Here is a 21,705-nt window from a genome sequence, read left to right as displayed (position 1 = left end):
GATGAGGACAGGGCTGGAGATCAATCTGTCATGATTAAGTAAGAATGACACCACTGGACACTTTAAAAGGAGGCTGGTGCTTGGCATCACTGTTTCTCTTCTGTTAACCATGGTTATCTCTAAAGAAACACATGCCGTCATCATTGCACTGCACAAAAATGGCCTAACAGGGAAGAGTATCGCAGCTAGAAAGATTGCACCTCAGTCAACAATCTATCGCATCATCAAGAACTTCAAGGAGAGAGGTTCCCTTGTTGCCAAAAAGGCTCCAGGGCGCCCAAGAAAGACCAGCAAGCGCCAGAACCGTCTCTTAAAAGTGTTTCAGCTGTGGGATCGGGCTACCAGCAGTGCAGAGCTTGCTCAGGAATGGCAGCAGGCAGGTGTGAGTGCATCTGCACGCACTTTGAGGCGGAGACTCTTGGAGCAAGGCCTGGTCTCAAGGAGGGCAGCAAAGAAGCCACTTCTCTCCAGGAAAAACATCATGGACAGACTGATATTCTGCAAGAGGTACAGGGAGTGGACTGCTGAGGACTGGGGTAAAGTCATTTTCTCTGATGAATCCCCTTTTCGATTGTTTGGGACATCTGGAAAATGGCTTATTCGGAGAAGACCAGGTGAGCGCTACCACCAGTCTTGTCTCATGCCAACTGTCAAGCATCCTGAAACCATACATGTGTGGGGTTGCTTCTCAGCCAAGAGAATGGGCTCTCTCTCAGTCTTGCCTAAAAACACAGCCATGAATAAAGAATGGTACCAGAATGTCCTCCAAGAGCAACTTCTCCCAACCGTCCAAGAGCAGTTTGGCGATCAACAATGCCTTTTTCAACATGATGGAGCACCTTGCCATAAAGCAAAGGTGATAACTAAATGGCTCAGGGAACAAAACATAGAGATTTTGGGACCATGGCCTGGAAACTCCCCAGATCTTAATCCCATTGAGAACTTGTGGTCAATCATCAAGAGACGGGTGGACAAATAAAAACCTTCAAATTCAGACAAAATAAAAGCATTGATTTTGCAAGAATGGACTGCTATCAGTCAGAATTTGATGCAGAAGTTGATTGAGAGCATGCCAGGGAGAATTGCTGAGGTCCTGAAGAAGAAAGGTCAACACTGCAAATATTGACTTCCTGCATTAACTCATTCTAACTGTCAATATAACCTTTTGTTACTCATAATATGATTGCAATTATATTTTTGTATGTGATAAAAACATCTGACAAACACACATAAAAACCAGAGGCCAGCAGATCATGTGAAAATATAATATTTGTGTCATTCTCAAAACTTTTGGCCATGACTGTAATCATTTAAGTTTATACAGCTTGGAAAATCTGCATAAAAATGATATGGTCAAAATAATAATTGTGCATACAGTGTATATTTACACAGATATGTATATTTATACAGTTCTCTGAAAAAGTGTTTGTCCCTTTCCTTATGTCCTATTCTTTGGCATGCTTGTCACACTTAAATGCTTCATATCACAAAATAAATTTAAAAATTAGACAAAGATAACAAGTACATACACAATGCAGTTTTCAAATGAAGGTATTTATTAAGTGGAAAAAAATCAAAACTTACAGGGCCCAGTGTGAAAAATTGATTGCCCTCATCCCCTTCTCCTTATAACGTAAATCAACTGTGGTTTATCACAACTTTGGGAAGCTGAGTTCAAATTATCTAGCCAGACCCAGGCCTGATTACTGCCACACCTGTTCTCAATCAAGAAAACATTTAAATAGGACCTGCCTGACAAAGTGAAGTAAACCAAAAGATCCTTAAAAGCTAGACATCATGCAACGATCCAAAGAAATTTTGGAACAAATGAAAAACAAAGTAATTGACAACTATCAGTTCTGAAAAGGTTATAAAGCCATTTCTAAAGCTTTGGGACTCCAGCAAACCACAGTGAGAGCCATTATCCACAAATGGTGAAAAGCCTTTGGTCAGTGTTCATGACTTCACCGTAAGAAAGAGTCTGTGCAAAAATGGCCTGCATGGTTCCGCAACAAGAGTTCCAAGACAAAAACAACTGCTAAGCAATAAGAACATAAAGGCTTGTCTAAGTTTTGCCAGAAAACATCATGATGAGCCCCAAGACTTTTAGGAGAATACTGAGTGGACTGAGGAGACAAAAAAAGTTGAACTTTCCTGTCATTTATTTGTGACCTCAAGCTGAAGTACACTTTGGTTATGCAGCAGGACAATAGTCCATAACACACCAGCAAGCCCACCTCTGAATGGCTTAAGAAAAACAAAATTAAGACTTTGGAGTGATTAAGTCAAAGTCCTGACCTTAATCCGATTGAGATGCTGTAGCATGACCTTAAAAAGGCAGTTCATGCTCAGAAACCCATCTATGTGGCTGAGTTACAAGAATTCTGCAAGATGATTGGACCACAACTCCTCCAGAGCATTGTAAGATGCTCATTGACTGTTATCGCAAACGCTTGATTGCAGTTATTGCTGCTAAGTGTAGCCCAACCAGTTATTAGGTTTAGGGCGCAATCACTTTTTCACACAGGGCCCTGTAGGTTTGGATTTCTTTTTCCATTAATAATAAACATTGTGTTTATTTGTGTTATCTTTGTCTAATATTTAAATTTGTTTCATGATCTGAAACATTTAAGTGTGACAAACATACAGTACAAAAGAATAGGAAATAAGGAAAGGGGCAAACACTCACACAACTGTATGCATTAGTCAGCACAGTCTGTCATAAAATGCATAAATCTTCTAGGATATTAATTGCAAACCTTACCCAAGAGAGACAACCTTGGGAAAAGAAGGCTTAGACCTGTTTCACACTTCAGTTTTTTGCAATCAGTCAAAATCCGCCAAAATTTTAAAATGGCAGATCCGCTTTTCTTGTGGCGGATCCGCCATTTTTTCCCATTGGGATACATTAGTGGCGGATTTTGGCAGATGGTCGTCCGTTGCGTCCGCTATTCGGCGGATCCGCCAAATTCCTGGCGGATTCTGTCTGATGTGGACGGAGCTTGCAACGTTTTTTTGCGCCGTCAAAATGGCGGATGACGGCGGATCCGCCGTCGTCCGCCATGCAGTAGAATGGGCGCCTATGGGCGGCGGATCCACCGGGATCCGCTATTTTGCGGAATCCGCCGGCGGAATCCGCTAAATCGCACTGAGCATGCTCAGAAAAAAAGATACTTTTCCAGACAGTCCCAAAACTATATAAGGTGGGCTAATTATCATTGGGCCCAGACATCCGGCACCAGCCAGACTGAAGGAAGGAGACAGAGCCATCCAGCCAGCAAGCAAGCAAGCTATAAAACCTGCCTACCCAGCTGAAAGACCCCTGGATAGCAAGACCCCTGGAGAGCAAGATCCCTGCAACAGCCTGCCTGACATCACCTGCCAAGCACCAAGACAGGACGGAGAGGCCTGCTAGCAAGCCAAAGCCTGCAATTGTGTGAGTATAGCTATTTTTGTGGGGCATGTCTGTGTGTCTGTGGCTTGTCTGCCTGTGTGTGTGTGGCCTGTGTGTGTGTGGCCTGTCTGTGTGTGTGGTATGTGTGTATGTGTATTTTTATCATGTTTTCTTTTTCATACTTGTTTTTCTGTTGCATGTTCACTGAATTTTATTGTCATACTACTGTAATTTTATTTAAATATTTGCAATTGTGCTAAACTATTTGTGTGGGGCATGTGTGTGTGTGGCCTGTCTGTGTAGCTGAGTATCTGTGTTTGTTCTGCCTTCCTGCATGTATGTTCGTGGCCTCCTAGTGTTGCATGTCTGTGTGTGTGTGTATTTTTGTTATGCTTTTTTGTCATATTTTAATTTTTTTTCTGTTGCATGTGTACTGAATTGCATTTTCATATTTGAAATTGTGGTGTGATTGTGTTGTGTGTTGTATGTGGTGTTTATCTTGTATATCACTGTTTTTTTATTTTTCATTTATTGTGGTATTTCAAATAAAGAGCAGAGTAGCTCCTACTTGTGTAGAAAAAAATAACCAAAAAAAAATGTAATAAAAACTTTTTAAAAACTGTCTGTAGTATTATTTTAAAAACAGGTAAAATTAAGTATGGGTATATGTACAAAAAAATTACATACAGTGTTGGTTTTTGGTATACAAGTGTGGTTATACTCTTGGTGAGAGTTGGGGAATTTACACATGAAAACACTAGGTTATACTCTCTGTGAGAGTTGGGGAATTTGCACATGAAAACATTAGGTTATACTCTCGGTGAGAGTTGGGGAATTTACACATGAAAACATTAGGTTATACTCTCAGTGAGAGTTGGGGAATTTACACATGAAAACATTAGGTTATACTCTCGGTGAGAGTTGGGGAATTTACACATGAAAACATTAGGCTATACTCTCGGTGAGAGTTGGGGAATTTAAACATGAAAACATTAGGTTATACTCTCGGTGAGAGTTGGGGAATTTACACATGAAAACATTAGGTTATACTCTCGGTGAGAGTTGGGGAATTTACACATGAAAACACTGGGTTATAATGTTGGTGAGAGTTGGGGAATACAGTATAGTGAGAGATTCTCAGGGAATTTACACACATGCCAACACTTAAAAGTGTGGGTATACTCAGTTTCAGGGAATTACACACATAAATAAAAATGAAGTTTTTTTTGTTATGTTATTAAAATTTTCTTTTATACTTGCAGATCAGTTGAGAAAGGACTGCAGAGCCGCAGCAGCCACACACCGCAGCAAACCCTACAGGTCGCAGCGTAACCGCCAAGGAAAAGACTTCTGTTTTCCCAGTAAGTATAAAGGCCTGAAAGCTTATTTTATCCTTTGTATAGTAGCTTAACAAGTGTCTTTATACTTGCAGATCCAGCCAGGAAGGCCGCAGCAGCAGATCCCGCCAGAAGTACCGTAGCCGATCCAGCCAGGAAGGCCACAGCAGCAGATCCAGCCAGGAAGGCCGCAGCATATAACTGCCTAGGAAAAGACTTCAGTTTTCCCAGTAAGTATAAAGGCCTGAAAGCTTATTTTATCCTTTGTATAGTAGCTTAACAAGTGTCTTTATACTTGCAGATCCAGCCAGGAAGGCCGCAGCAGCAGATCCAGCCAGAAGTACCGCAGCCGATCCAGCCAGGAAGACCGCAGCAGACCCGCCAGACAGGCTGCGGGAATGTCTTCTTCTGACAGCTCCCCCTCACATCATCAGCGAACTGAGGTAAATAATGTTTCTTTTTTTTAAAAAAAATCTGAATTTTGGTTTAAGCGTATTTTTCCTTTTTTTTTGTTTTTTTAACCCTATATGCATGTATTATGTTTTCTCAGGAAGCTGAAGCTGAGGAGCTGGCAGGCGGAGACATTCAGGGTGGATAGACGCAAGGAGGGGGCACGCAGAGTGTAAGTTTAGCACATACAGACATACATACATAATGCTACACCCAACACAAACATTCATCACAGCGCACACACAATAACTACACATCCATCCAAACCAAAATTTTTTTTCTTTTTTTTACAGTCTTCACAATCTGGTGCCCGCACTAGAGCGACTCCCAGGACATCCCAGCGTCGTCGAGGTGATGACTCTGGTGGTCGGCAAACGGTAAGTAACCCTATTTGGATAATTGAGTAATGAACATCATGTGTTTGAATAGAATGTAATTTTTTTTTTTTTTGCTAGTTTTTTTCTTCACAGGTTTCACAGCGTGCTCCCTGGAGACCAATCGAGGAGGGTCTCCAAATAGACGCGGACGACCTCATCCATGAGGTTGAAACACAGGAGCCGCTGTGGAACATGGGAAACCGTTTGCATGCCGACCAACCGACCACCCGACGGCTCTGGGATGAGGTGTGTTCCGTGGTTGTAGACAACTGGGAAGAGCTCAATGCGAGGGCCAGGGATTTAGTGCGTAAGTAATACAATTTCAGTAACTTATATTCCAGCATGTGAAGTGTTGAATACAAAACACTTTGGTTTTTTTCTGCACAGGAGACAGGGTTATCACACGGTGGCGGTCGCTCAGGGATCGCTTCAAGAGGGACTTCAACAAGGAGATGCAGGCCCCGAGTGGATCGTGAGGACGCCGGGGAACCCATTATAAAAACTACAGAGCCCTGGGGTTCCTCCGGTCGACGATGGTGTCCAGAAGGTAAATATTCCACAAAACATTTCTGTAGTACAAATGTTTACATGTTTAACCATTTTTTTTTCAGCACAGTTAAATTAAATATCAATATCTTTAATATATTTTCTTTTCTTTTTTTAGCACCATCTGCAGCACTCGGGAGCCTGCATCAGAGTTGCCTCCCTCTGGAGTGATCCCTTGTGAGACCGCCCCCGGTGACCACATCGAGGTATCCGATCCCTCTCTACCTTCCCTCTTGTCTCGTCCCTCTATCCCCTCCACCAGCACTGGAGCAGCAGGGCAGACTTCATCACATGAAGCTACTGGTGACGACTTGTACCCTGTTCCCCACCCCTCAGACACTGCCGCAACATCTAGACCGACTTTTGGTTCTGGCCGGCAGGGTCTGAGGAGTCAGGAAAGGATGATCTTGTCTGACTGTTTGAGCCTGAACTCATCTGTCCAGCATGGTTTCCAGACTTATGGACAACAGTTATCTTCTGGGTTGACCATGATCAATCAAAGTATCATGGAACTCAGAAGATACATGGAACAGATGAATTTAGAGTCAAACCAGACGCCGAGACATATTTTTTTTCAATCCGTTGTCCGGCAAATGGAAGGTTTAAGTACTTACCAACAGATGCGTGTGATGCAAGCCTGTCACAATGCTCTAGTGGAAGTATTGTTAAAAGCATCCCAACCTCCCCATGTCCATCCTCCCCCTGTCCATCCTCCCCCTGTCCATCCTCCCTCTGTCCATCCTTCCCCTGTCTATCCTTCCACCGTCCATCCTTCCCCGTCCATCCTTCCACCACTATCCATCATACAACCATCCCTCCTCCTACCACTCCCTCTCCTTTCTCTAGTTCCCCATTCCATTCTTCCCAGTACCTTCCTTCCCCATTGCATTATACCCCAATGCCCTCACCGTACCCACCCCCACATACACCTTCATTGTACCCACAAACCTCGTCTGTCCATCCACTCCCGTCCCAACCTCATGTTTTCAACCCCCCTTCCACTTCTGATCCTCACCAACTCCCTTCCCAGTCCTCCACCCCCCCTCGATGTGGTCAACCCTGTTAACCCCTCCGATAGTATCTCCACCCAACAGTATCAGCATTTGCAATGATAATTTTGGTTTGTTAAAAAAAAAATTAGCAAAAATTTTTTTACAAAAATACCAAAAAAAGGTGTCAAATATATACCCAAAAAAAGTTTTAAAAAATTTAACCAAAAAAAGTTACATATATACCAAAAAAAAGGTTTAAAATAAATAACTTTGAAAAATTCCACTAATAAACAATGTTTTTATTTTTCAAAGAACTTTATTGTGTAGTTTCTTTTTTGTTCTTTATTTCTTGGTAAAGGTTCAAAGTACACCGGTGGTGTAAAAGGTAAACAAAACACAACACTTGGTAACACAACGCTTGGTAACATTTCACAGTGTAAAATGTAAAAAAAAGCAACACTTGGTAACATTTCACAGTGTAAAAGTTATTTTAAAAACCAACACTTGGTAACACAACACTTGGTAACCCAACACTTGGTAACATTTCACAGTACACCGGTGGTGTAAAAGGCAAAAAAAAAAACAACACTTGGTAACACAACACTTTAACACAATGCTTGGTAACACTTGGTAACATTTCACAGTACACCAGTGGTGTAAAAGGTAAAAAAAAACACAACACTTATTACCCACAATTGGTATATTAAAAAAAAAATTATACCATGTCATCTTGCCAGTCAAGTTGTCCCTCTGGTGTCAGAAAATTATCTGCAAAGGTGTCCCTCATTCTTGCCACTGACCCAGTTCTCCGAACAGTTGGCTGCTGATAATCCCACAAGGTGGTTTCAGACAGATTTTCTTCTATGGAAACAGGTTCCTTTGAAAATACAAAGTTGTGCAGGATGACACATGCCTTCACCACCTCATCCACAGTCTCAGTTTTTATTATTATGGCCGTTAACAGGACTCTCCATTTGGCAGTTAAAATGCCAAAAGCGCACTCCACCACTCTTCACGCTCTGGTCAATCGATAGTTATATATTTTTTTGCGGTGTGTCAATTCACGACTACCATATGACTTGAGAAGGTGTTTGTAAAGCTGAAAAGCGTCGTCACCAACGCACACAAATGGCATTGGTGGGCCTGTTGTTCCAGGGAGTGGTCTTGGAGGTGGGAAGTCAAAATTGTCTCCATACAAACGACAGCCCATGGCGGACATCTTGAAGACCTGAGAGTCATTTGAACGACCGTATGCACCAATGTCCACGGCAATGAATTTGAAGTTTGCATCTGCAATGGCCATAAGGACAATAGAAAAGTATTTCTTATAGTTGTAAAGCTGTGAACCACATCCAATGGGTTTCACAATCCGAATATGCTTGCCATCCACAGCACCAATGCAATTTGTAAACTGGCAGATTTGTTGAAAGTTTTCCGCAATCTCCAGCCACCTCTCCTGTGTTGGCTGTGGGATGTATTCCTCCTGTAGACAATCCCACAATGCCCGGAAGGTCTGTTGGATAATTTCAGAAATAGTTGAAATCCCAAGGTGGAACTGGTAATGGAGGGAGGTGAAGGATTCTCCAGTTGCCAGGAATCTGGTAAAAAAAGGGAAAAAAGTAAAATTAATACAAAATACAAGCCATAACATAACAATAAAAGCCTGCAGAATCTGAAACATTTTAAAAAGTAGTTAACTTACCGAAGGGTCACCATCAAACGCTCCGCCGGTGATATAGAAAACCGCATGTACTGTAGGTGTCCCTTCTCCGGATTTGTTCTCCAACACGCTCCACCAATATCTCGAACAATTCCTGCCTCATGCGCACATAGTTGAAGAACTTTTCAGGGTTATCCTTCAATTACAGGTATAGTGTAGAAGACAAGCCACGACTAAACCTCTGCGCATTAATCGGATGAATCCACTGCCGTTGTCTCCTCAGACGCAGGACTCGCAGTCTTCTTTTCTCCCTCTGGAGAGCAATAATTGCCAACCGATTGCAGTGAACATCAAATTCCACACAGAAGCTGTCAATACTCGCAATAACTCCTTCCATACTCGCACTAACTCCTTCCATCGCTGCCACTAGCTCTAAAACCTTTCAAAGAAATTGAATTACTACACCCTAGAAATAGTTTTCCCTAGTTTCCAGTATCCAATCACATTTGGGAGCATTCTCCAAAAGCCAGTCATATTTGGGAGCATCCCATTTTGGAGGTGTGGAAAAACGGATCCGCAAGAAAACGGATACAACGGATGGGAAAATGGATGCCAACGGATGGAACGGATCCGCTTTTTGACGGATCCGTACAAAAATCCGTATAGCGGATCCGTCAAATAACAAATCCGTACCATCAGCTGGCATCCGTTTTTACACATTTTTAGCGGATCCGCCATTTTCAAATTTTGGCGGATTTTGACTGCAAAAAACTGAAGTGTGAAACAGGCCTTAGGCTGGTTTCACACTTGCATTTTTTTGCGCAGTTTTTTAGCGCAAAAAAAGCATGCGTTTTTTTCCCTATACTTTAACATAGGTGCACATACACATGCGTTTGTGTGCGTTTGTAGTGTGCGCATTTTTTATGCGTCCGACTTGCCCCCAAAAAACGCATGCGCACGCAATGTGTTTTTTTTTACAGCAAAACACCCATTATAGTCTATGGGTGTGCATATGTGCGCATTGTAATGCGCACGTATGCGCAAAAAACGCACCAAAACCCGCAAAAAACGCACACAAACGCATGATGCATTTTTTTCATGTGTTTGTGTGCGCAAAAAATGCACAGCAAAAAAACGCAAGTGTGAAAGTAGCCTTATTCAATGGTAAATGAAGAATTGTTGTGCACATGCTGTGGAAAAATCCGCACAGATTTGCAGCCTTTTTTTCCCGCAGCATGTCAATTCTTTTTGCGGATCCTCCGCAGCATGTCAATTCTTTTTGCGGATCCGCACCAGCGTTTTCCAGTCTGGTACATAAAATATCTCTCTCTCTCTCCTCTCCTCGAGGGACACAAAGAAGAAAGTTCACCCAACTCCATTCCCAGTAACGCCAAACAACTCCGCACAGCAAAAACACATCCAAATCTGCATCAATTCTGCATGAAAAACGCAAGCGTTTTTCCCTGTGTTTTCTGCAAAGAGATGCAGATTCTCTGCAGAAAATTCTGCAGGCTAATCTGCAACGTGTGCACATACCCTTAGTATAAATGTACTGTATATACACCACGGAGACAATGGAATATCTCAGTACAGCTATGTAAGGTTAGAACAGCCAGGTCAAATTAGTGTTAAATGTTTAGACAAAAAAAAGATATGCATGTTAGGAATGGAGGAATCAAAAGTACTTTTAGTCTATGTGCACACGATGCGTTTTTAATGCGCTTTCGTGGCATTTTTTTATACACGGAAATGCTCCAAAAATGTAATGGAACACTAAAGCAAGGTAATGCAATGACAATTCTGAAGTGTTGTGCACATGATACGCAAATTTGCGTCCTTTTTTGGAGCATTTTACTTTTTGCAGCATGTCAATTCTTTTTGCGCTTCTGCAGCGTTTTTGACTCATGACTTCAATTGAGTCAGTCAAATCTGCGGCAAAAATGCAGGTGTAAAAAGGTTTGCATATTTGCCTCATATTTGCTGCAGATTTTCTGCCAAAAATGCTGCAGAATTGTCGAAGGAAATGATGACAGAAGGAGGAAGAGTGTGTGGGCAGAGAATATGTGTTTGAACGGAGAATATGTATGTGTCTGTCTGTAGGTGTCTGTGTTTGTGTGCGTGTGTCTGTGTTTATCTGCGTCTGTCTGCGGGTGTCTGTGTGCGTGTGTACCCATGCGACGCGCAGCCCATAGTGATTGTACTTAGGCATCGTCTGATGGGACTACTACTCCCATCCGGCTATGTCTGCAGTCACATAACAGAGAGAGCATGAACTGATGATGGGAGAATAGTCTTATCATCCGGTGCCTGAGTTCAATTGTAAAAAAATGAAAACATTGACATAATCAAATACAAATTCACATACAATATACATACTCACCGAACTCCTAATCCCCGACACCCGCGTCTCCTGCAAGCAAACAAAAATAATAAACCCACATATACTCCCTGTCCGCCATAGTCCATTTAGTACCGAGTGGCCCATGTCGATGTCACAGTAACAGTTGCCCTGATTGTATGGACCAGCCATAATGTTAAGTGTGTAACAGTACAGACACAGAGGGCTAATGGATGCCTAAAGCATATGGGAACATGATGCGGGGAACCTGGTTATGGTAAAACTTTTGGCTGTGCCACACAGGGATAGATTAGGTTAATGTGTTGAGGCGATAGGCCAGTCTGAATAAATGTGTTTTCAGGGCTTCTTAAAATTGTGGGGATTGGGAACTAATCGTATTGACCTGGGAACTGCATTCCAAAGAATTGGCGCAGCACGTGTAAAGTCTTGGAGACGGGAGTGGAAGGTTCTGATTATTGAGGATGCTAACCTCAGGTCATCAGCAGAACGGAGGGTGTGGGTAGGGTGGTATACTGAAACAAGGGAGGAGATGTAGGGTGGTGCTGAGCCATGGAGGGCTTTGTGGGTGAGGGTAATAAGTTTATACTGAATTCTGGAGTGGATGGGTAGCCAGTGTAATGACTGGCACAAGGTAGAGGCATCGGTGTAACGATTGGTGAGAAATATGATCCTGGCTGCAGCATTCAAGACAGATTGGAGAGGGGAGAGTTTGGTAAGAGGGAGACCGATTAGAAGAGAGTTACAATTGTCGAGACGAGAATGAATAAGAGAAACAGTAAGAGTTTTTGCAGAGACAAAAGTAAGAAAAGGTCGAATTCTAGAAATGTTTTTGAGGTGCAGATGACAAGAGCGAGCCAGTGATCGAATGTGGGGGGCAAACTAAAGCTTGGAGTCAAGTATGACCCCAAGACAGCAGGCATGTTGCTGGGGAGTAATAGTGGAACTACACACAGAAATGGCAATCTCGGGTATAGGTACATTAGTAGAGGGAGGAAACAAAAGGAGTTCAATTTCAGATATAGTGATGACATGATGTTAGACACAGCGTTTAGACAATCGCCAGGGTGTTTTCTAGAAAGGCTGGCGTGATGTCAGGAGAAGAAGCATATAATTGGGTGTCATCAGCATAGAGATGGTACTGGAAACCAAATCTACTGATTGTTTGACCAATAGGGGCAGTGTACAATGAGAAGAGGAGGGCACCTAGAATCGATCCTTGAGGAACCCCAACAGTAAGGGGAAGATGAGAGGAGGAGGAACCGGCAAAATATACAGTAAAGGAGCGGTCAGCGAGATAGGAGGAGAACCAGGAGAGAGCGTTGTCCTTGAGGCCAATGGAACGGAGCATAGTGAGGCGGAGCTGATGATCCACAGTGTCGAATGCTGCAGAGAGATCCAAGAAAATTAGCATGGAGTAATGACCATTTGATTTAGCTGTTAGTAGATCATTAGAGACTTTAGTGAGGGCAGTTTCAGTAGAGTGTAAAGAGCGGAAACCAGATTGGAGAGGGTCGAGAAGAGAGTTATCAAAGAGATAGCGGATAAGACGGGAGTGGACCAGGTGTTCCAGGAGTTTAGAGATGAAGGGAAGATTAGAGACAGGTCTATAGTTAGCAGCCCAGTTTTGGTCGAGGGATGGTTTTTTAAGTAGTGGATGTATGATGGCATGTTTAAATGAGGAGGGAAATATACCAGAAGAGAGAGAGAGGTTAAATATTTTAGTTAGGTGAGGGGTGCATACTTCTTCTTACTTCTTCTTCTGTGACTGGTTCAAAATCAGAGAGTGAGCTTGATGCAGTGGGGGAGGGAGGACACTGCATGGTATGAGGTGACTGGGAAATAATATCCTGTCGAATCTGGTCAATTTTTTCTTTGAAGTAATTGGCCAGACCGTCTGCTCGGAGCTCCGTGGTTGGGGCCTGTACTCTTGAGTTGAGTAGAGAATGAAAAGTGTCAAAGAGACGTTTCGGGTTATTGGACAGTGAGGTGATAAGGGTGTTGAAATAGGTTTGTTTGGAGAGGTGAAGGGCAGTGTTGTATGTTCTAAGCATAAACTTATAATGGATGAAATGGAGTACATCAACTAATCAGCACCGGTGCTCTCACTTACGGCACCGCTGCGTGAGAAAGTTCTCAGACAGTGGCAGTGCCTTGAGAGCACCGGAGCTGATGAACTCCGGTGAACTCTCATGGTAGCACAGTTATACACTGCGGGAGAGATTACTTCCTGTCAATGTATCGCCGGAGGCCCGGTAGAGCAGTCTCTCAATGTGATTGTTCTACATGTGAGATCGCCGTGGGACACTCGGAATTAAATGAACTATGTCGGACAGGATAGTGTTATGAGTTCATTTTCTCCTTCACCTCTGATGTCTGATGAACACCCTCTGCTGGTGAAAGGTGGTAGTGAAATTGATCTGGATGGGAAGAACCTGTCATCTGAACAGGTGGAGTGTGATTGGACATCTGGAATTTCTGAGTGGATATAAGGCAGCCGACGCCCTGCAGGGTTGCTGGTGATCCTTTCTGCTCTGAGCTCTGGCATCCAGTTTAGTTCCTGTCTACTAAAAGCTAAATTTTTGCTCTTCTATTTTTCCATGAGATTTTGTCTGTTTACTTAGTGTTTGTGTTCAGCCTGCCCTGGTTGGGACGGGCTGAACTCCATTTTTGTCTCTGATCAGTTGATCTCTTTGCTCTGTCTTCAGAATATACCTGAGTGCTGATATAGTGATTTTGAAGTCTAGTGACTTCAGGGCCTTTTCTATCAGACGTGTTGGACACTATTTTTGGCAGGGTTTTTTGCGTGATTGCAGCCAGCATCTTTTCTGTCCTTTCCTATCTAGTTAGTTGGGCCCCATAATTTGCTCAGCCTGTCTTTCTGTCTGTGTTTGTGTTTTCATCTGTTTTTCACCGACAATACATGTTGGGGGCTGTCTATTGCTTTGGGGTCTGCTCTGGGGCAGTTTAGATTTCCCCTTTCTTTCTTTAGGCTTATTTAGCTCTCCGGCTGTGACGAGGGGTCTAGGGCACCGTAGGAACCCCCCACGGCTACTGTTAGTTGTGGTGTATAGGATCAGGGGTCGGCAATCCGCTAGCTACCAACCTCTCCGGTTTTCTGGACTTAGCTTGTGTTTTTGTTTTTTCATCCTCCGGTGACTCATTCATAACAGATTCACCAGCCATACCGCAGATTCTAGGGTACTTAATAGCAGGAAGGAATTGTAAAAAAAAAAAAGTGTCAGAATTGTTTTTTTTTTGTGTATATTTTTTCCTCTATTTCTCTGAGGCCGTAGGGGGAATTTTTTCTCAATGGAGATTAAGCAATTGTCTGATCGTGTGGAGCAGCTCACTGCTGAAGTGCGGGGAATTTCCACCTATCTTGCTCATTTACATGCTGCAGAACCAAAGATACCTACTCCTGATGTGTTTTGTGGGGATCGGTCTAAATTTTTGAATTTTAAGAATAATTGTAAATTATTTTTTGCCTTGAAGCCTAACTCATCGGGGAGCTCCGCGCAGCAGGTTAAAATTGTCATCTCTTTGCTGCTCAGCGATCCCCAGGATTGGGCGTTTTCTTTGAAACCTGATGATCCTATTCTAACTAATGTGAACGCATTCTTTCAAGCCTTGGGGTTGTTGTATGATGAACCTAATGCTATTTATCAGGCTGAAAAGGCCCTGTTGGCATTGAACCAGGGTCAGGATTCTGCAGAGTTGTACTGTCAAAAATTCCGAAAGTGGGTGGTCCTTACTACCTGGAATGATGGTGCCTTGGCAGCTCTCTTTCGGAAGGGTTTGTCAGAAACCGTAAAAAATACTATGGTGGGATTTCCTGTTCCCTCTGGTCTGGACGATTCTATGTCATTAGCCATTCAGGTTAATCGGCGTTTGCGTGTACGCAAAACTGCACGAGAGGTGTTGCCACCTGTTGAACAAATGTCTGAACCTATGCAATGTGATAGAGTTTTGTCTAGGGCGCAACGTCAGGAGTTCAGAAGGCATAATAAGTTGTGTTTTTTTTGTGGAGATGCCTCTCATATTATTTCTGTCTGCCCTAAATGAGAGAAACATTTTGCACACACATTTGCTGTGGGTGGTGTTCAACCTAAGTTTCTTCTGGCAATTACTCTGATCTGCTCCCTGTCCACATTTTCCGCTAAGGCTTTTGTGGATTCGGGAGCAGCTCTGAACCTGATGGACTTGGATTTTGCTAAACGTTGTGGGTTTCCTATGACACCTCTGCGGACGCCTATCCCTTTGAGGGGTATTTAATGCTACTCCTTTGGCGAAGAATAAACCTCAGTTTTTGACCCAGGTGGTAATGCGGGTCACCCCAGACCATCAAGAAAATTGCAGATTTTTGGTGTTGCATAATTTGCATGATACCATTGTTCTGGGGTTTCCTTGGTTGTAAATCCATAATCCAGTTTTGGATTGGAAATCTTTGTGGTGAGTTGGGGTTGTCGGTGTGCCCTTAGTGACGCTCCTGTTTTCTCCACCTCTCCCCAGTCGCATGATGCTCCTGACTATTTGGCTGATTTTTATGATGTATTTAGTGAGAATGAGTCTGCGTCTTTGCCTCCTCATAGGAGTTATGACTGTGCAATTGAGCTGAGCCCTGGGTGTAAATTTCCCAAGGGTCGACTTTTCAATTTATCTGTACCCGAGCATGAGGCTATGCGATCCTATATTAAGGAGTCGGTGGAGAAGGGTCATATTAGACCATCCTCTTCACCCTTAGGTGGTGGGGTTTTTTTCGTGGCCAAGAAAGATGGTTCATTAAGGCCTTGTATTGACTATCGTTCCCTCAACAAAATTACTGTTAAATATCAGTATCCGTTACCCCTGATTTCTGATCTATTCTCCAGAGTTAAAGGTGCTTGCTGGTTTACCGAGCTTGACCTCAGGGGGGCGTATAATCTTATTCGCATTAAGCATGGGGATGAATGGAAGACGGCATTTAATACTCCGGAGGGACATTTTGAGTACCTGGTGATGCCTTTTGGGCTCACTAATGCCCCTTCTGTCTTCCAGTGCTTCATGAATGATATTTTCCGAGACTTTGTGGATAAATGTTTGATCATCTATCTGGATGATATTTTGATCTTTTCCAGGGATTGGGACTCTCATGTGGAACATGTTCGGACTGTGTTCCGGATTTTGAAGGAGAATTCCCTGTATGTCAAGGGATCGAAATGCCTTTTTGGGGTACAGAGGATTTCATTTTTGGGATTTATTTTGTCTCCGTCAACTATTGAAATGGACCCGGCCAAGGTACAGGCCATTTATGATTGGGTTCAGCCCACTTCTTTGAAGGCCCTCCAGAAGTTTTTGGGTTTTGCTGATTTTTATCGTAAATTTATAGCTAATTTTTCTGGTATTGCCAAAGCATTGACTGATTTGACTAAGAAGGGTGCTGATGTGCTGAATTGGTCTCCGGAGGCTGTTTCTTCCTTTCAGGAGCTGAAGTGAAGGTTCACTTCTGCTCCAGTCTTGCGGCAACCTGATGTCTCACTCCCGTTTCAGGTAGAGGTGGACGCTTCTGAGATTGGTGCAGGAGCTGTTTTGTCCCCAAAAGATCCTGTAACATCTAAAATGAATCCCTGTGCTTTCTTTTCCCGAAAGTTCTCCCCATCCGAGCGTAACTATGATGTGGGGAATCGGGAACTGTTAGCCATGAAATGGGCATTTGAGGAGTGGAGACATTAGTTGGAGGGAGCTAAACATCAAGTCGTGGTCCTTACTGACCACAAGAATTTGATTTACCTGGAATTAGCCAAACGCTTGAATCCTAGACAGGCTAGGTGGGCCTTGTTTTTCACACATTTTGATTTTGTGGTCTCTTTTCTTCCGGGCACTAAGAATGTCAAGGCAGACGCCCTCTCTAGGAGTTTCTTTGCTGATTCTCCTGTTGTGACCAAGCCTGCTACCATCTTAGGTGAGGGGGTAGTTCTTTCTGCCATCTCGCCCGATTTGAGACGTGCTCTGGAAGAGTTTCAGGAGGACAAACCTGAGCGTTGTTCCATTGGAAAATTGTATGTTCCTGACCAGTGGAGGAAGAGAGTAATGTCTGAAGTTCATTGCTCAGCATTGGCTGGTCATCCAGGTATTTTTGGTACTAGAGATTTGGTGAGTCGGTCTTTTTGGTGGCCCGCCTTGTCTCGTGATGTCAGGAATTTTGTACAGTCCTGTGGGACTTGCTCCCGGTCTAAACCTTGTTCTCGCTCTAGTGGGTTGTTGATGCCTTTGCCGGTGCCCAGGAGGCCATGGACCCATATTTCAATGGATTTTCTCTGATATACCTGTCTCTCAGAGAATGACTGTTATTTGGGTGATTTGTGATAGATTCTCTAAGATGGTCCATCTTGTACCATTCCCTAAGTTGCCATCTTCCTCAGAGTTGGTGCCCTTGTTTTTGCAACAGGTGGTTCGCTTGCACGGGATTCCTGAGAACATTGTATCTGACAGAGGAGTTCAGTTTGTTTCTAGATTTTGGAGGACTTTCTGTTCCAAGCTGGGAATTCAGTTGTCCTTCTCCTCTGCGTTTCACCCTCAGACCAATGGGCAGACGGAGTGAACAAACCAGACTTTGGAGTCGTATTTGAGATGTTTTATTTCTGCTGATCAGGATGATTGGGTTTCATTTTTGCCCTTGGCCGAATTTGCTTTAAATAATAGAGCTAGTTCTGCCACTTTGCTGTCACCTTTTTTTTGTAACTTTGGGTTTCATCCTCGATTCTCTTCAGGGCAGGTGAAGTCTTCCATACTTCACTCTATCAGCACCTGTACCTAGGGTGCAATAACATTGCTGTATGTGGTTTTTGTTGGTCTCTTATTGAGATTTGTACCTTTTTTAGGGTCACTCCTAATATGATATAATATGTTTCTTGCCCATTTATATTCTACATATAACCTTTTTTTTCCCTTCCTTCATCTCATTCCTCTCATTGATTGTTTTCTCACCTTTGTAATCAGGGTGAGTTAGGGGAGATAGGGACAGACGACGTCTGAGTGGGGGCGCCAAATAATCGATTTCTTCTAGGGTGCCAACCTCCAAGGCTAGGAAGGTGTATAGATAGGTTATTGTAGTCCTTGATTAGGGCTTTTTGTCTTTGTGGATTACACGGGAATAGGTGTTTTTTATTCAAACGATCAATAAAAGTTTTTAAGGGAATATATGTACACAAATAATATGGATTTATTCCTTTGTTTATTTAAGAAGTCTGTTTAGTATTATATGTTGGTTTATTTTTTTTATTATTTGCAGGAGACGAGGGCATCGGAGATTAGGCTTTCAGTAAGTATGGTTAATTTAGATTCAATAAAGGAGTCTGTGTGATTATTTCAAATAAATGATAATGATGATAATGTGTGCAAACTGTAAAGCGCTGCGGAATATTCTAGCGCTTTATAAAAATAAAGATTATTATTATTGTTATTATTATTATAAAGGACTTTATTCTGGCTGTGTGTTTATTTACCATATAATTATAGGATTAGTAATGGATAGGTGTCTTATAGAAGCCTCTTCATTACTAACCTGTGGGCTTGATGTCAGCTGACAATACAAAGGTGACATCAACCTCACAAATATGAAGAGCAAGGCTAAGATGTGCCATTTCTGGGATGGTTGAGAGCTGCTGTTTTTAGCCTGGGGGGTGCCAATATACATGGCCCTTTCCCAGGCTATGAATATCAGCCTGCAGCTGTCTGCCTAGCCTTTGCTGGTTCGATTTTATAGGACCCCCATTTCAAATTTTTTCTTGGGTTCCCCTGTAAGCTAGCCAGTAAAGGCTAAGCAAACATTTATGAGCTGATATTAATAGCCTGAGAACCTTTATGGCTATTGGCTCCTTCCCAGAAATATAACATCAACCCTCATCAGTCGGCTTTCCCTCTGCTCGTTATGAAAATTATGCGGGAGCCCGTGCAATTTTTAAAAAAATGTTTTTGAAAAATAAACAGATATTGCTTTTCACTCAGATTTCTGACAGTTGCTGTTTTGTTACAACATACAGTATGTGGGGCGTGGCCTGGGCTCTGAGCATGTAGGAGGCAAGAGCTCTAAGCTCCCAAAGTCACACACTAAAGCAACAAAAAAGCATGCAAAGGGTTAACAAAAAAACCCATACTGGACCCTATTCTCTTCCTGAAACTCTGGTGCACATTCTGAGCCTAAAACTAGGTCCCTGGTCCAAAGGAGACCAAAGATATGAACTTTTAAAAGTGTGGGACAGTAGTGGTGTAGGAGAAACAGAGGGACATCACCCTCCCACCATTTGCCTTCCTGGAAGTGACTGGAGTGCTACTGTGGGCTGTATATAAGCCAGGACTGATCTGGAGGCTCATCGCCAGTAATAAGGTCAATAAGGACTTTATTTGGAATCCTCCCGGTAAGGCACAACTTGATTCTAACTGACTGCAATGTTTTTGCCTGCGGGGTGTAGAGGATAATGGCACGGCTGTGGCGGAGGGATACGGAACTATGCACAATCTCCTCTCTGGATTTCTGGCTGAGTGCTGCCGAAATCAGGAAGTTCCACAGCCAGGGTGAGGAGAGCGGGGGCAGAGGAGCTGATCTGGACCCTTTCTGGACTGACACACCGAGGATATAAGCAGAGGACACCGGCGGGGACTACTTTCTTGTCACAGAGCAGAGTGGCGGTGGGATACCACTGGACCCATTGAAAAGACATCACAACGGCTAAGAACAGCGTTCCAAAGCCACATTGAGGACTGGACAGGGGACAACAAGCACAGGGGGAGCCTCTGAAGACAGCAGAGGTGAGGCACATCTGAGTTTGGGCCACTAGATCCGGCTGCTGATTAGTGCTCACAGCCGCAATAGACTTCAATGGGAAGTAGATCCAACTGCTCCCAGCTTCCAGCCTGTCAGCACTGAGCAGACCTGATGTCACAGGCCCTGCAGCGTTCAGTCAGCGGTCTCCCCTGTGACAGGCACAGATACTCCCACGAACTGTACAACACAGCAGAGACTTAACCACAGGGGTACTGGGGAAAGGACACAGGCATCTGGGAGGCACTCTTTATCCCCATATGGTGTCCCTAGGGATTGTTCACTGGCTGCTTTCAGCATATCAGCGGCGCAGGCATACAATATAACAGAGTCTGCAGTTCATGGCTGGTGGTCCCGGTGCCTGGTATCCATCTGACCAGTGAATTATAACAGAAGATTACCTTTATTTCAACTGAGGATCAGAGACACAGTGGGCTGCTGATATTGATACTGCAGAATTGTGTGACTTTCCTCACTCTCACTGAGGGTCTCTCAGTTAACTCCTTTGGGAAACTTGCTTTTTGACCATTTTTCTTAACTTGTTTGATTGAATAATTTAAAGAGGTCATAGATCTGATGTCTGGGAAGGGTTTGTGGCAAACCAAGATGCAGTCAAGTAGGGGCAGAGCTTCCAATAGCCCACACAGGGTCACGAGGCACAATTTTGGGGCACACTCTAAATCATACAACGATATCTCTAATTTGTTAAGCCCAATAAAATCTAGGTCACCCCTGAAAGGAGACGAGCCAAAAACGCTTTAGCTAAAAAAATCTCAGAACCCTGCATCTGTCAAAGTTGCAAAAGGGGGATCAGGTACTAATAGCTCATTGACCAAAACACTATCTAAAACACAACCTGAAACGCCTCAAAAAAATAAAAATTTAGGGGGCAACATTAAACCCCCCCTCCACTTGAGACTCTTACGGAGGAAATGGACACTTCCAAATCAAACAAAAGGAAGGGACCAGGCGATCAGGAAAACACTGGGAGTATCTCATCTGAGGACTCCAACAGTGTCTCAGCTGACTATACTCCAAACACAAGCCCTGAAAGGAGGGATAATGGAGGTCCATTCCCTTCGTTTGAGGTTCCTCCTCCATCCATTAACCTGGGGGAATACAAGGGGTCCAACAAACAAGCCACTGAAGGATTCATGGCGGATCTCTTCCAGTCCATCAGTGATGCCCTAAAAATAGGGTTTGAGACTCAGGCCAAGGCCCTACAGGAAACTTGCAGAAATCTTAGCCAAAAGGTTGAGAAATATGAGGTAAAGATGGTACAATCGGAGAGAGATATAGTTTACCTCTCAAAGGAGAATTCACTCCTCAAAAAGGAGGTTATTTCCCTTAAAAACAAATTGACGGATCTGGAAGACCAAAGCAGGAGAAATAACTTAAAGATACGAGGTATTCCTGAGTCGGTCTCCCAGGCAGATCTCTCTGATTACACCAAAAATTTGTTTAAAAAATTATCGCCAAAATTGACAGAATCAGAAGTCAATATCGATCCTATACACCGCCTCCCATGTCCCAAGGGGTTCCCACAGGAAAAGCCCAGGGACACTATCCTCAGGGTCCATTTCTTTGAAACCAAGGAGAAGGTTTTAAAATCTTTGCGAGGGAGAGGTTCAACTCCTGAGCCTTATAAAGATCTTAAGATTTTCCAAGACTTTTCCAAAGAGACTATGGACGCAAGAAGCTCCTTCAGAGATCTGACCTCTAAACTTAGGGAACTTAGAGTGTCGTATAGATGGGGTTTCCCTAGCAAGCTTTTAGTCTGGTATAAAGATAAA

This window comes from Dendrobates tinctorius, unplaced genomic scaffold (genome assembly GCF_039654945.1).
Source record: "Dendrobates tinctorius isolate UK_male_01 unplaced genomic scaffold, ASM3965494v1 ptg000145l, whole genome shotgun sequence".
In the NCBI taxonomy this organism is placed as follows: Eukaryota; Metazoa; Chordata; class Amphibia; order Anura; family Dendrobatidae; genus Dendrobates; species Dendrobates tinctorius.
Note: the sequence above shows the minus strand (reverse complement) of the source record.